The sequence below is a fragment of the Corvus cornix genome, chromosome 1, assembly GCF_000738735.6.
Source record: "Corvus cornix cornix isolate S_Up_H32 chromosome 1, ASM73873v5, whole genome shotgun sequence".
In the NCBI taxonomy this organism is placed as follows: domain Eukaryota; kingdom Metazoa; phylum Chordata; class Aves; order Passeriformes; family Corvidae; genus Corvus; species Corvus cornix.
The window spans coordinates 49,808,448-49,822,669 of NC_046332.1; the positions used below are offsets into that span (position 1 = coordinate 49,808,448).

At 39.5% G+C, this 14,222-nt stretch overlaps 1 protein-coding gene across 2 annotated transcripts in view; it reads right to left on the bottom strand.

The window, feature by feature from the left end:
* STARD13 (StAR related lipid transfer domain containing 13) overlaps positions 1 to 9,322 on the bottom strand; it is a 326,580-nt gene extending 317,258 nt beyond the window's left edge. For both annotated transcript variants that reach the window (XM_010400319.4, XM_019286339.3), the window contains exon 1: positions 9,252 to 9,322. The gene's annotated coding sequence lies outside the window, so the exon portion shown is untranslated. The remainder of the gene's footprint in view (positions 1 to 9,251) is intronic.
* Between the last annotated feature and the right edge of the window lie 4,900 nt (positions 9,323 to 14,222).

Below are 14,222 nucleotides of genomic sequence, written 5' to 3' on the forward strand. Positions count from 1 at the left end.
AGGCAATGCCTGCAAGAGGTAAAGTCAGGACCAGAGAAACACACACAGCTGCAGCCAGATTTGTATCACTTTATGATAGTGATTTCCTATGGGGAAATGACCTGATCATTCAGGGCAGTGCAATAAAATCTGTTCTGTACTATAGATGAGTACTTAAATTTTTGTTAACATTTGAATTCTGCCAAAGTAGGAAGCTCCTCGTGCTGCACATTATTCTTATGTCAGCCATGATAATAAAACATCCACCTCCTGAATTTTTTTATGAGCAATAATTTATTTTTACAATAAAAAAGCACTTTAGATTATTTTTAAACAAAAACAAACCTGTGAGTATATGAGTAGCAGCAGCTATAGCAGAAGGATCTAATTTGTTTTTCTCATCCAAAACCTCATGAAGTGTAATTTTTCTTTTTCACATCCCTGTGCTGTTCCAAACACCAGTTTATAGAGCTTACAAATGCATTTTCCTTTGGAGTCTGGTATGTATTCTCCTGAGGGTCTCAGACAATTACAGTAAAAAATAGAAGCATCAATTGCAATCTTTTTGCACAGCATGGTATTACTCCTGCCGAGGTTTTAATTTGCCCTGACACTGCATATATCAGCAGATTTTCAAAATTACATTATAAACTGATATTTCATTTGGCCTAAAATTCAGCTTAGTTTCTCGTCACACCAAGGTTTCCCAGATACCAAAATCAGTGTGATTCCAAAGCTCACAGGCAAAGGAACTTGGGATTTGGAATTCAAGAGTAATTATGGAGTCTTGCTAGACTGGGGAAGCAGCAAGGGGATAAAAAACCTGCTCTGCACATCACACTACCACCACCAGCAGAAAGCATTAGAGTTAGACACAAGACAATATTATATCTTGGCATAGAGGGGAAGAGAACAGGGATGGAAACCAGTTGAAGAAAAATCTCCCACCTATATTTCTGTTCCTTGCCTTTGCTATCTTGTCTAAGCCAAATTTTTCAAAACCATCTCCTGTTCTCTGCAAAATCTGTGGAGATTTTACTCTACTTGCAGTGACATGAAGACTGCTCGAAACATCCTCCATTCAAATCAGTGGGAACCCTTGAATTTACATAGATTTGAATTCAATTGCACCTTTGCATTTGCTTTTAATATAATAAAGAATTCCTAGCTGAGGGAGCTGGGTTTGTTTAGTCTTGAGAAGAGCAGGCTCAGGAGGGACCTCACTGCTCTCTACACTTCCTGAAAGGAGGCTGTAGTGAGGTGGGGGCCAGTCTCTTGTACCATGACTACAGTGAGAGAACCAGAGGAAATGGCCTCAAACTGAGATGGGGGAGATTCAGATTAGATAACAGAAAAAATTTTTACTGTTATGGAGGTCAGGCATAGGAATAGTTTGCCCAAGTATGTGGTGGATCCACCATCCCTGGATGTGTTAGGGAGGCATTTGGATCTGGCACTAGGTGATCTGGTTTAGTGGCCTAGGGGCTACAGTGACAGAGCTGGGTAGATGATCTTGTAGGTCTCTTGATGAGTCTATGATTCTATAATTCTATGTCATTAATGAAGATATCAAATAACACTGGTCCTAGTACAGAACCCTGAGGGACAACACTGACATCCATCAGGATTCTGAGCCGTTGACCACTACCCTCTGGATGCAACCTTTCAACCAATTCCTTATCCACTCCACAGTCCACCTACCAAATCTATCTCTCTCCAATTTAGAGAGAAGGATGTTGTGTGGGACCGTGTCAAAAGCTTAACAGAAGTTCTGATAGGTGATATCCATAGTCCTTCCCTTGTCCACTGATGTAGTCACTCCATCAGAGAAGGCCAATAGGTTGGTTAAGCAGAACTTGCCCTTGGTGAAACCGTGCTGGGTGTCTCAAATCATGTCCCTGTCCTCCATGTGCCTTAGCACAACTTGCAGGAGGATCTGTTCCATGGCCTTCCCAAGCACAGAGGTGAGCCTGACAGGTTGCTGGTTCACAGGGTACTCCTTTCTAACCTTTTTAAAGACAGGTAGGATGCTTCCCGTTTTCCAGTCACCAGGAATTTCATCTGACTGACATGATTTCTCAAATACGAGAGTGGCTTGGCAACTACACCAGCCAATTCCCTCAGGACTCTGGGATGCAACTCATCAGGTCCTATAGACTTATGAACAATCCTCAAGCGGTCATGAACGTGATCTTCTCTTACAGTCAGAAGCACTTTGCTCCCCCAAAACACGGTGTTTCCACCCAGTTTCAAATCACCTTTCATGATAGGCAAATGTGATAAAAATGACACTACAGAAACTCCTGCTCCAAATGAAACTGTCCAAAAGAAACACTGTGTAATAGAAGTAAATCATAGTGATTCTGAGCAGGATCTGAAGACAGCCACATAACACAGTACAATCATAAAAACTGGAAAAAGAGCTACATTGTTCATTTCCTTCAAGGAATTTTCTGAGTCATGTTGTCTTGAAAGGTTCCATGGGTTAATAGTTCATGGAGAAGTGATATGAAAAACTTCTGATGCTGACTATTTGACTACAACAACAAGAATTCTTAGGCTATATGTTGTTAATGGAGTGATTTTAAAATTCAGGATTTCCTCATATGACATATAGAAAACAAAGGTGACATTCAGCCAGATGAAGAATAAAGCAACATTTAATTGGAACACACTTTGGAACAGAACAAATAATCAGTCCTAAGAGCAGCTCTACATTAATTGCAAATGCAAATGCAAATGCAAATTTAAAAAAAGTGTTATTACTTCCTTAACTCTTATCTTCTGCTCAATACCTTGAAAATATTTCTAAAGAAACTTGTAACTTTTACAACGCTGACAAAGTGTAAATTTTGCTAATTACACCTGACCTCCTCCTTGGCAATCCTAATAAAGATGACTGAATTGCAGAATAACTTATTCTAGCACGCCTGTGTGTTTCTTAGTTACCTACAAAATAATTCAAAGAATTAAAAAACATAAGATTCTAAATTAGAAAGACAGTAGATCAACAGATAAAATCTTGTTTCAATCTCTGTTCAATATCTGATACTGAAAGATGAAGAAAAAGTCCTGTTTTTAACCACCCACCTATTTATCAGTTACTGCATGGGAAGAATGATTCTTTCTGATCTTTTTGGACAATCTGCTTACTCTTTGATGTATAAGACATTAATAACTTTATTTTTACCTTTTTAATAAATTTAATGGGCAATAATTAAGTTTACATAAATAATTAATCAACAGCGTTTGATTGTTGAAAACAAAAAACCTTTGGACAATCCCTTTATTCTGAAGTCAGGATGACTGACACCAGCATGTACAACAGGGGAACAGAATGTGTGGTGCTATTATGATGAATGATGTCAAGAACCGGCACCATATGGCGTTCAATGATAAACACAAGTTGCAAAAACAAAAGGGAGAGGAGAGCAGTGAGAACACTGACACTTTACCTGAGGGTGCTTCTGTAACATTTAACAGAACAGCTGGATTGCCCAAGACTGGATATTTCATTATATTACTAAACAGATTGCGAAGTTAGTAAGATTTTAAATCTAGTAAATCAAAGTTCCTTTGTACATTATAGATAAAATTCTGAACCTATGGAAATCAACAGCAAAAGAACTACTTCCTTCACTGTGATAAAAATCCCTCCCATTTCTATATTGATTTAATAATTAAAGCTTTTGATACTACCAGGAACTTTAATGGTATCATCTTTTAAATTTACATATCTGACTTTTCTTGGGGGTTCTTTGACTACAGATACAGGATGACCAGTACAGCTGATCTGCTGCCTTCTGAAGTCAGTGGAAGGTCTCAGAATTGTTTTGACAATCACCAATTTAATAAAAACAAGTATCCTGAACTTATAGTATACCTCCTAGAATAAGGTGGAGACTTCAGATGTCTATTAAAAATAAATGAAAATATCTATTAGAAAGAGAAGCAACTTTTCTGTTTATATGTTTAGCATTAACAAGATTTAGATAAGGTACAGCATGCAAGATTAACCCAGTGATATGGTCCCGAATGTATTTCACATCTATGTCTTTGTCTTTTTACACAGTCTTAAACATCTAGTGCCTAAATAAGCTTGTGAGTTCACACTTGTATCTATGCTTAAATAAATTTTCCTCTGTGATACTGCTATAACTCATTTACCCTTATCATGTTCTCTCCTTGTTGTTTATTAGCACCATTTGTTATGTCGCATTTAAAATTAGATTGGGAGATATTTGGGGGAGGAATCATTAGCAGGTTGCAATCAGAACTCTAATTATGCTGCTACTGGAGGGTGCTGAGGAACCCATAGCTGAGTGAACAGATGTACTCATTTTTAATAGGGGAAGTCATGTCATAGTAAATTACAGCTCTATTTTCTAGAATATGGGCCTATTGAAGGATTTGCAGGTAAAAAGTGGTAGCAGAGCTGAAATTGAAAAGCCGTGACATATCTGACACGCTAAGTGCAGACACTTCATGCTGCTGCTCAGACACTGCACACTGATGCAGAATGCAAATAGGCGCAAGACTTCTTCCACCGGGTACGAACAAAGCTTTAGAAAGGCAGACTTTCTGGAATAGATAAACAAAGTGCTGACAGGAAAAGTTATAAGAGAAAGGAAGGTTTTTTTTCCCAGCAGTGTTAAAGAATTACAGCGGCTTTTTCTGGGGGCAAGATAATTTACAAGCAGAAGCACTAATGGCCTAAAAAGCCAAATTTCTGCTTCCTAGAAGAAATAGTCTGCTCTGGCTGAGTGGAAGAATGACAAAAAAGTTAAAGAAGAGCCTACTAAGCTAAGCAGGAAGCTTACGGTGACAAAAGGCCCTAGGTCTGTAGATGGTGAAAAAATACATGACTTGATCCTGTCTGGTCTAAATCCCCACAGAAAGTAATGGAAAAATAATGAACAGTCCGAGGAGCAGACTCTGTATGTCTTGAGTTCACTGGATGCATGCATAGTGACAGAGATGAGACTGAAGATAAATATGGGAGAGCACTGCAGCTGGACCTGACAACTCCAGCTCAGAATCCTGGCTCTCACCGCAGCCACAGAGTATAAAACTGGGGCAAATATAGAGTGGTAATTTCCCTGGACATTCTCCCAAACTCCAACAAAGCTGTTTTAGGGGCTCTCTGTACCAGATGTAACTTCCACAAAGCCAGTAAACATTGCGGCTTTTTCTTCTGTGAGTTTATGAGGCCCTAAACTTCTGTAAATTTTTAGCCTCCCCAGTATCCTGTGTAAAGGACTTCTGTGTGAAGAACCACAGTCTTCTTGTTTTGAACCTTTGAAAGTGCTACTTTGAGTTCATGCCCCTCAGTTCCCAGAAGCAACACAAGCAGTCTGCTTCCTGTGCGGAAGGTTTTCCAGGAGGCCCTCAGAAGGCTGGCCAGTGAGCACTGTTGCTAGGGCCAACAAGTCACATGAGACTCATGTTCCTTTACATTGGTAAGTGATAAAGGCCAAAGAATGTATGTCAGCACTATATCCCTGCTCACACTAGCCAAGACTAAGCATGTTCCTTGGCATCATTTTGGCCCATTCTAACTAACACTTCCTAAGCCAATGCCAAGGCACACTCTGAAGGACAGCATGTGCTATTTCTAACAGGCAGCATAGAAAGACTGCACCATGTCTGGCTTCCTTCACCCTATCCCCTCCTCCAGCACTGCCCTAGCAGGCCCTTCATGCCCCAAAACATGCCATACGCACTCATGTCATACCCCAGGATATGTCATACATATGTTCACTTCATGCTATGAAAACTTTACTCTGGTGGGATGCAACCCAACCCTCACTTCAGCATGTTCCATGGATGGGAACAAACATTTTGCTGTCTTCCTCCATAACCTTTGGTGACAGCTCATCTAATTTACTGAGAGTGGCCACTCTCTGCTTTGATTTACAGGTGTTTGCTGTGATTAGTAAGTAAAGGCCACTTGCACAAAGTAGAACTGTACAAGTTGGTGTAGCCTTCCAGACATGATCTGCAGGTAGTATGTCTAGAGCACTCCCGTGGAACCCACAGGCCCAGGCCTGAAAAGATGTAGTGGAAGCCAAAGAGGAAAGATACACTGATCTTGCTCTTTACCTCTTTCCTATCAAGCTTATCAACTTATCTTCAAGGTACAAAGAATTTATCACAGTTTTGACCTCTGATACAGATGTCTAATTAGCCGTCACACAAGGATATTGCAGACTGATAAAAGCAATGACACTTAAGTGCAGAGGACATAGTAGAAAAAGAACAGGTTCCAGAAAGGAAAAATTTGTAGGAGGCAGCAAAAGTCATAGCCTGTGCACATGCACTTTGAATGCTACTCATAGCCACAGCACCTCTATAAACAACTGACTTAAAGAAGAACCGTTTATAAATCAGACGGTCCCTCATTAGGTAATTTTAAAAGGATGTAAATTGTTAGCCTGTGCACTTTATTTCTCTGTCACAAACAGTGCAGTCACATATGTGCAGCTAGAAAATAATCCATAAATTTTTACAGCTGCATATCTGAAGGATGAACTTAATGGTTCTTCAAGGCCTGCACACATTGATGGTTTAAGCTGATTCTTCCAGATGAGAGACATTTGAGGCAAAACAGAGTAAGAGCACAGCTTTGCCATGAATACAGCAAATCATTCATATGAACTCAATTCTATTTGCACTAAAGTTTGAAAAGGGGATCTTCACACAGTTGAAAATGAGTTCTCTTCACCGTAAGGAAGTGTAAATTCAGACAGATACCTGAAGAAGTGGAAGGACAAAACAGATGAAGAGAACAAAAGCAAAATATCTAATCTACTATGTTTTATCTTCCTTAAATTCAACATCATAACAGACTGTTCCTCAAGGTGTGTTTAGCATTTAGACCTGGGTTCTGCATTGCTGACTTAAAAATGTAGGTTACGGGTTCGGTCGGGACGGTCGGTGACGGAGACGAGAGATCTCTATAGTCTGATCTTGGGACACATGGGGTTTATTGCAAAGGGCGTGGGTATAGGGGCACTGCTCAGAGCTGCCAGACTCAGCTCTGAGCAGGCCCAAGAGAGCAAGAGAGTAAGCGGGTAAGAGAGAGAGAGAGAGAGTGTAAGAGCAAGGAGAGTGAAGAAGAAGTAGTAAGAGTAAGAGCAAGAGTAAGAGTAAGAGCAAGAGTGTCTGAAGTCCTGGTTACAATACAATAAATCATCTTCTGTACTGAATATTCTAATTGTCACTAACCAATCTAATACAAGATACAAATCCTATAGCATTTACATACAGCTTATAAGAGTTCTTATATTACCATAGAGTGTTACATCTTAACTTCTAAAAACTACTCTTTGGACCCCTTCTGCTGAGCTAGTAGGGTCTGCTCTGACCCTTGGACCTGCCTGCAAGCGGAGGGTATTGTTCAATCAAGAGGGGATTACCTTCAGTCGGCCATACCATTGTTTTCCAGTTGTTCAGTAACTAAGACTTGGTATTTCAAAAGTGGCTTTCATTTCGATGTTGCCTGTAGTTTTCATATTCCCAAAATCTTTTGTCAGGCAATCATATTTATAAGGCTTTCCTGTTTCATCTTCCCCAACAAAAAAAACCCCACTAATTTTAAAGGGTCCTTGTGTAAGAAATGTAAGAATCAGAGGAGTGATCAGAAGACCTCATGATACTGTCCTTGTTTTTGTTTGACAAAAAAGAAAAGCAGCAGTTTTGTCCTTATAGCGTTGTAATGTTGAAGAACAGAAAGTCAATCACTTAACCTCAGCTGGTAAAACCTTCCAGCACAAGGAGCTCTGGGACTGTGATCATTCCCATAGACATCAATAGCAATACAGCTGTATGAAGACCTATCAATACTAATAGCTTTTCATAGTGGGTATTGCTCTGTGGTAATTTTCTAAAACCTCAGTTACATAATAGTGTTATGTGCATAAGTCTCCTGTTACCAAAGGTGCATAAATCTGTGGTAAATGTTTTTCAAACTAAATTTCTACTCCGGATTCCCTTTGTCATTTTGTATTGGACATTTTAATGTATAAAACCAGGAAATGTAGCATGATGTAGCTTGTTATGTTTGTTATGGATATGTTTATAACAGAAACACATTTACAGTGAGGATGTGAGAATACCCTGCTTTTAAGATTCTACCACGAACAGGGCTGGCCTCAGATTAGCTAGTAAATCTGAGTAAACCTCTGATGACTGGCTGACATCAAAACAAAACTTGAAAGATTAGCAAAATTTACTGAAACTGATACTGAACTTTAGGCAAAAGCTCTTCTGAAAGTGGAGAGTCTGGAGAAAACTAGGAAATTCAGAAGCTTTGGTATGTCCATTTATTCAACAAAAATGCAATTACAAGGGAAAAGACAAATTAAGAGACATGAGCAAGACTGCTGTGGCCTGAATAAAAGATTCTACAAGCATAAGTTGTTGATTTTATAGGAGATGAAATTATGATAGCCAAGATGTGAAATATTACTGTGTTCATAAAACACAGTATGTGTTATAGGATCTTTGAGTTTCAGTAAATTTATGAAAACCATGATTAGGACAAACAATGTGTTCTGCCAGTGGCACAGGATAGATACAGGTTTGGGTAACATTGTTTTCTAGTAATTTACTTCATAGGAATGCAACAGAAATCTGATTTTTACGTGTCACATTTATTGCCATCTTTGGAAATACACCAAGATATTTTCAGAGGTGTCTGAATTTAATTTATTAGCATTCTGGGAATTCGCATGAGCTGAGACATTTATCATTAAGAGAAAAACTTAAATTTAAAAAAAAGTTATAAAATGTTAGAAATCTAGAAATCACTTACTATCCTCGCCACATTAGTTATGATATAACAGGCAAAGGTATCTAGGATGTAACTTCTTTCCTGTACAGACAACTAATTTTTTGCAAAAGTGCATTATTTTTCATGACATTTTCATTGTAAAAGTAGCTCAAGTCAATAAAAAAATTTCTAGTTTAAGTCCCGATGAGAATGGAAGCAAAATGCCTACATTTAAAAATAATCCTTAGTCCATTGTCAGCAACATTTACCCTTGACTAGAAAGAGATAAAAACATCATATCAGCATCATCACAAAATTGATCCTTAATTACTTGACAAGCACCCATAATTCTTCATATATTTACCTATCTGAAACACATAATTCTTGAAAGAGCTTATGGATTAGTTTCCATAAGGTACTTGTGTGACTTATGTAGAATACACCAAGAAAAGAATGCTGAATATTTCTTAACTTACTGAGTCATGTTCAGAACACTTACAGGAGACACAAGCTCAAATCTGAAATCCTTCGTGAACAAGAGCTTCCCTTCTGCTCCGGTTCTGTTATTGCAAAATGCAGGCTGGTGGAAACTGAAAAACATAAGTATGTGTTTTAGTCAGTGACCTTATGAATCTCTGGGGGAAAGACTTGAAATACATATGAAAATAGCCAATGGATTTTGTGGAAGGATGGCTGCAAGAAAGAGGACATGAAACTTAAGAGTTGCTGCAAGCTCAGCAGCTAACCACAAGAATGAGCAAGGTCAGCATGACCGTGAGCCTGCCTGCTAGACAGAGATAGGATCTTGTGGTCAAGCTAGACAAGGATATGAGTTACAGCCCTAACCACAGCTGGGCAGAGCTAAGAAAATGTAACTTTTAAGAATTATCCAATCAACTAAGGACAACTATGATTAGCTAATAAAGCCAGCTATAAATGTAATTGCAGAATCACTAATAAACAAAGCTTGCCTAACAATCATATCAATTGTCCGCATCTTCCCTCCTCCTCTGCAGGATTTTAACAACACCTTCAGTAGAAAAATGGGCATGTGTTCAACATAGCTGTAGTTCACCTGAAGAATGGATCCGTAACTCTACATGTCCCCAGACATGTTTGAATTTATGTTCAGGCTATTTAAACAATGTCAACAGCCTCCTTATGTTTTTCTATTATGATTAACTATGCTGCTGTAAATCTTGCTTTAAATGTGTAGCTGGACAATTCTTAACTGTTTGGAAAAAAAGTCTCAGGTTTGCACAGCCATGCACAATTGAGGCCACAGAGGGCATACGAACAGCAAGACACCTCACCTTTCTTTCTTGTCTTCTCCAGGTACATTAGAGACGAGGGAAGCTTAGCAGGGTCTGGTTCTTAGCAGCAGGATTTGGAACATGAAGAAGTATCAATTAAATCAGAACAAGTGGCCTGAGTGGTTTTTTTTTAATACATCTAATTATTTTCACCTTTCCACATCTTTATGAAAGGGCTTTTTTCAATCTTTTCCAGATGGACAAATGTACAAAAGACTTTACTGTAATGACTGATGCACAGAATGTATCCTCCAACTAAATATTAACTCCATAGAATTTTCCAGAACACACTTTCAGTGGTTCTGAAGAAGTATCTTCTTACACCTTTTTTGCCTCATCCTTGCATGCAAAACTTCTATAAGGTTTTTATTACTTTAATTTTCCAGATTAAATAAAGGATTATAAAATAAGCCATCAGACTCTTGAAGAAAAAGGATTTCTTGCTTTTACTTCTCTTATAATGAAGTAGCTTCTTTGGTGCTGCTGATCTATATGAGATAGGCTTATTTTAGATTTTTATTTGGCTATCACCATTAGTGTTGTTTCTTCCCCTGTCAGATTCAATCTGCGTGACATCAGCATGTCACCAGTAGAACAGATGTCACTTTATTATGGTCTTTTTTTTTTGGCTTTGTAATTAGAGATCTAGTCTTCCTTGACATGCTACAATTTACTCGCAGCAATATAGGTGCTCCGATGAGGACAGGGGGACATAACCTAGAGTGATAGCCAACAGAGTGGCAGTGATCTGTTGAAATACTTCAAACTGAAAAGAAAAATCTATGTCACTCAGATAAACAGCCTGAAGGATCAAAGGATGCCAAATGAAAAACACAAGTCATTGTTCAGCAAAATGGTACTTGGACCTTTTAATGGCTACTTGGATTGCTAGCACCAATCATGCTGTAAAAATATTTAGGTCAGTATAAAAACCCTCTAATTTGTTCTAATGTTTCAATAATTGGTTTAAAGCTGGTTAAAAATTATATATATATATTTATATGTACATATATATATACACACATGTATATATATATATTTAGACTTAGGACCCAGGTCTTACAGTTTTGCTTCAATTTGGGTATAAGATGGAGCTTCTCTTACAGTACCTGACATTGTGTCACTTTTTAATAACATGGCTGCTGGTAGTAAGAGGCTCAAAATGCCATTTGCAGTTAAAATCTCTATTTTCAGTTATATTGTCTAGTTTATTCATGCAGAGAAGTCATTTTACCTTTTGACCTTTCTGCTGGACTGAACAAAATGAATGAAGACATATTCTAAAAGTCTTCGTGTTTGAGCGAATTGTGACTGCAGCTGAAATTGCCAGAGTCTCCCTATTATTCACATTAATTTATTTGTACTACAGTTGGCCAAACCGTTCCATTTTAGATAGTTATTTCATTTTGTTTAGATTTATAGTGAAGTTAAAAAATTAATGAAGCAGAAAATCGAAGCATTGTAGAGCATTTTAATCAGATATAAAGTACCACAACTGCAATGCTTCATGCGGGCCCAGGTTTTAAAATGATAAGATTTTTACTTAACAAATTAATTTTGTTCATTTGCCTAATTACTTTCTATAGCATGAAATAACTGAAAGTTTAAGTATAAGCCCATGCTTAAACGCATAGCTGAGGTAGGGCACAATTTCCAAGATTTTCTTCTCAGGATAAAAAGAAATCTTACGGAATTTTAATAATAAATAGAGCTAATAATAAAAAGAGCCTAAGGCTTTTCAGAGATGCTGTGTCTTCACTCCTTGATCTCTTCAGGAGCTCAAAGTATCTAAAAGCCTACTAGACTGAGTCCTACCTGCTTAAGTCTGACCTCATGCAAAAAGGATTTGTTTCCACTGGTACTTTAAAAACCCGGAATACCTGTCAGAGCACTTGCTGGAAGCTGGTAGGAGTTAGCAAAAACTCTCTGGGGGCTGGAAAAACTGCATAGGTTATAAGGAGTTATCAAGAAGTTGTAATTAAGTTAAGCAACACTGATAGATGCTAGAAGAGCAGCACATCATTCAGAAATCATTAAAAAGCCAGGCAAATGAGCTAAAGATCTGAAAAAACATAAAAAGGCAAGTAATAAATACTGCTAACCAAAGAGAATACCAAATAAATTAATGGTCAAATTCAGAGATTACTTTGAAGAGCAGCAGGTATGGAGCAGAGAGAACAGACACGCATGAGGAACGCTGTAGACTCCAAAACATAATTGTAGAAAACGGCAGAGGAACAGACCACCCTGTGGTGGTCGGTAGAAGATAAGCACTGGGTAGGATATTGCTGCTGCAGCTTTCACAGACTCAGTCATGTACCAGGGTGGTCCTGACAAAGCAGTACCAAGAGAATCAGAGAATCAATTAGGTTGCAGAAGACCTCTGAGGTTGAGTCCAACCTATGACTGAACACCACCTTGTCCACCAGACCATGGCACTGACTGCCACATCCAGTCTTTCCCTACACACCTCCAGGGCCAGTGACTCCGCCACCTCCCTGGCCAGAGCATTTCAATATCTAATCACCCTTTCTGTGAAGAATTTCTTTGTAATATCCAACCTAAACCTCCCCTGGTGCAGCTTAAGACTGTGTCCTCTTGTCCTGCTGCTGGTTGCCTGGGAGAAGAGGCCGACTCCCAGCTGGTTACATCCTCCTGTCAGGCAGTTGTAGAATTTGCTAATGCATGGCAATCTCTAAATAAAACTGATTAACGAATATATATGAGAGGAGGATGTAGCTATTTCAGACAAACAGGTAACACGGTATCGATGAAAGTGCTCTACTACTGAGTGCCCCCAGTAGGTTTTTGTGATCTTCATGAGTAATTCGACAGTCTAGGTTAGTGCAGCCATTACCTGCATTATGCTTTCTGATTGTGTGAATAAACGTGCACACAGACCTAATAAAGTATGAACAGCCACATAAACATTTCATCTGATTTTTTTTTTTCACAGAAATCATATAAGCAAAAAAATTAAGCTGACACATTTCACACTATGCATGTGTATAGATATCCATGTTTCACTACTTCAAGGAATTCTACTTTCAAATAGTATCACTTGAGCATATGCTTCATTTATTAGGGCTACAAGGCAAGGAGACAAAATGAGACTGTGTCTATTACAAACATATTTGTTGTGCAATTCTCTGCATACATGTTCTGTATATACACAAAGCCACAAACACAGATGGACCTTAAAAATTCACTGTATGATACATAGATTACAGGCAACTCATTAATTTATAGTGAGGCTGCTAAAGAAGTTTTTGAGAAAGGGAAGAAAATCCGAATCCTTCTGAAAGCTGTTTTTGCCATAAAACAAAGTAAAGTAAAAGAACTGGCGCAGGACAGAGTTTTTAAGGATAAAATGGCAAGATGAACATCATCAGATTACAGTGGATGTTATCAAGAAGAGAACAGCAATGGCTCCACCAAATAACAAAAAATAAACACATGCCTTTTTAGGTGTTGTGGGCTTTTGGAGAATGCACATTCCAAATTACCGTCTGATTGTAAACTCCCTTGACCAAGTCGTTACAGTCTTAAGCTGCTCCAGGTGAGGTTTGGCTCAGACACTATGAGGAATTTCTTCACAGAATGGGAGATTAGACATTGGAATGGGCTGCCCAGGGAGGCGGTGGAGTCACCATCCCGTGGAGGCGTTTAAGGAAAGACTGGATGGCACTCAGTGCCATGGTCTGGTTGAGTTGGTGGTGCTGGGTCATAGGTTGGACTTGATGACCTCAGAGTCTTTTCCAACCTAACTGATTCTGTGATTCCTTGAAGTGAGCCGGAAAAGGAAAGATTTCGGATGGGGCTCGGAGGGTTCGCTGCCCCGACGGGGAGCCGGCGTGCTGGCTGGGTCTGGCGGGCAGAGTTAAATTCCTGCGCAGTGCCTGGTAAGGGGCTCTTTGGTCAAAGCCCTCAGGGAACGCAGTGGCAGCCGCTGCCAGGCCTCAGCGGTGTGTCTCTCCCTCCGGAAAGGGAAACCCCCCAGCTCTGGCGTGGCCCGGGCGGGCGGCGCTGCCCAGGCCGGGCTGGGGCGCGGCCGCCGCGCTTCGCTGGGGGAGCCGGGGGGGCGGGGCCGCCGCCGCCGCCGGAGTTTGTCCCTTGGCGGCCGCCGTACGGGGCGCGTTTGCCTCCGCCGGGCCGCG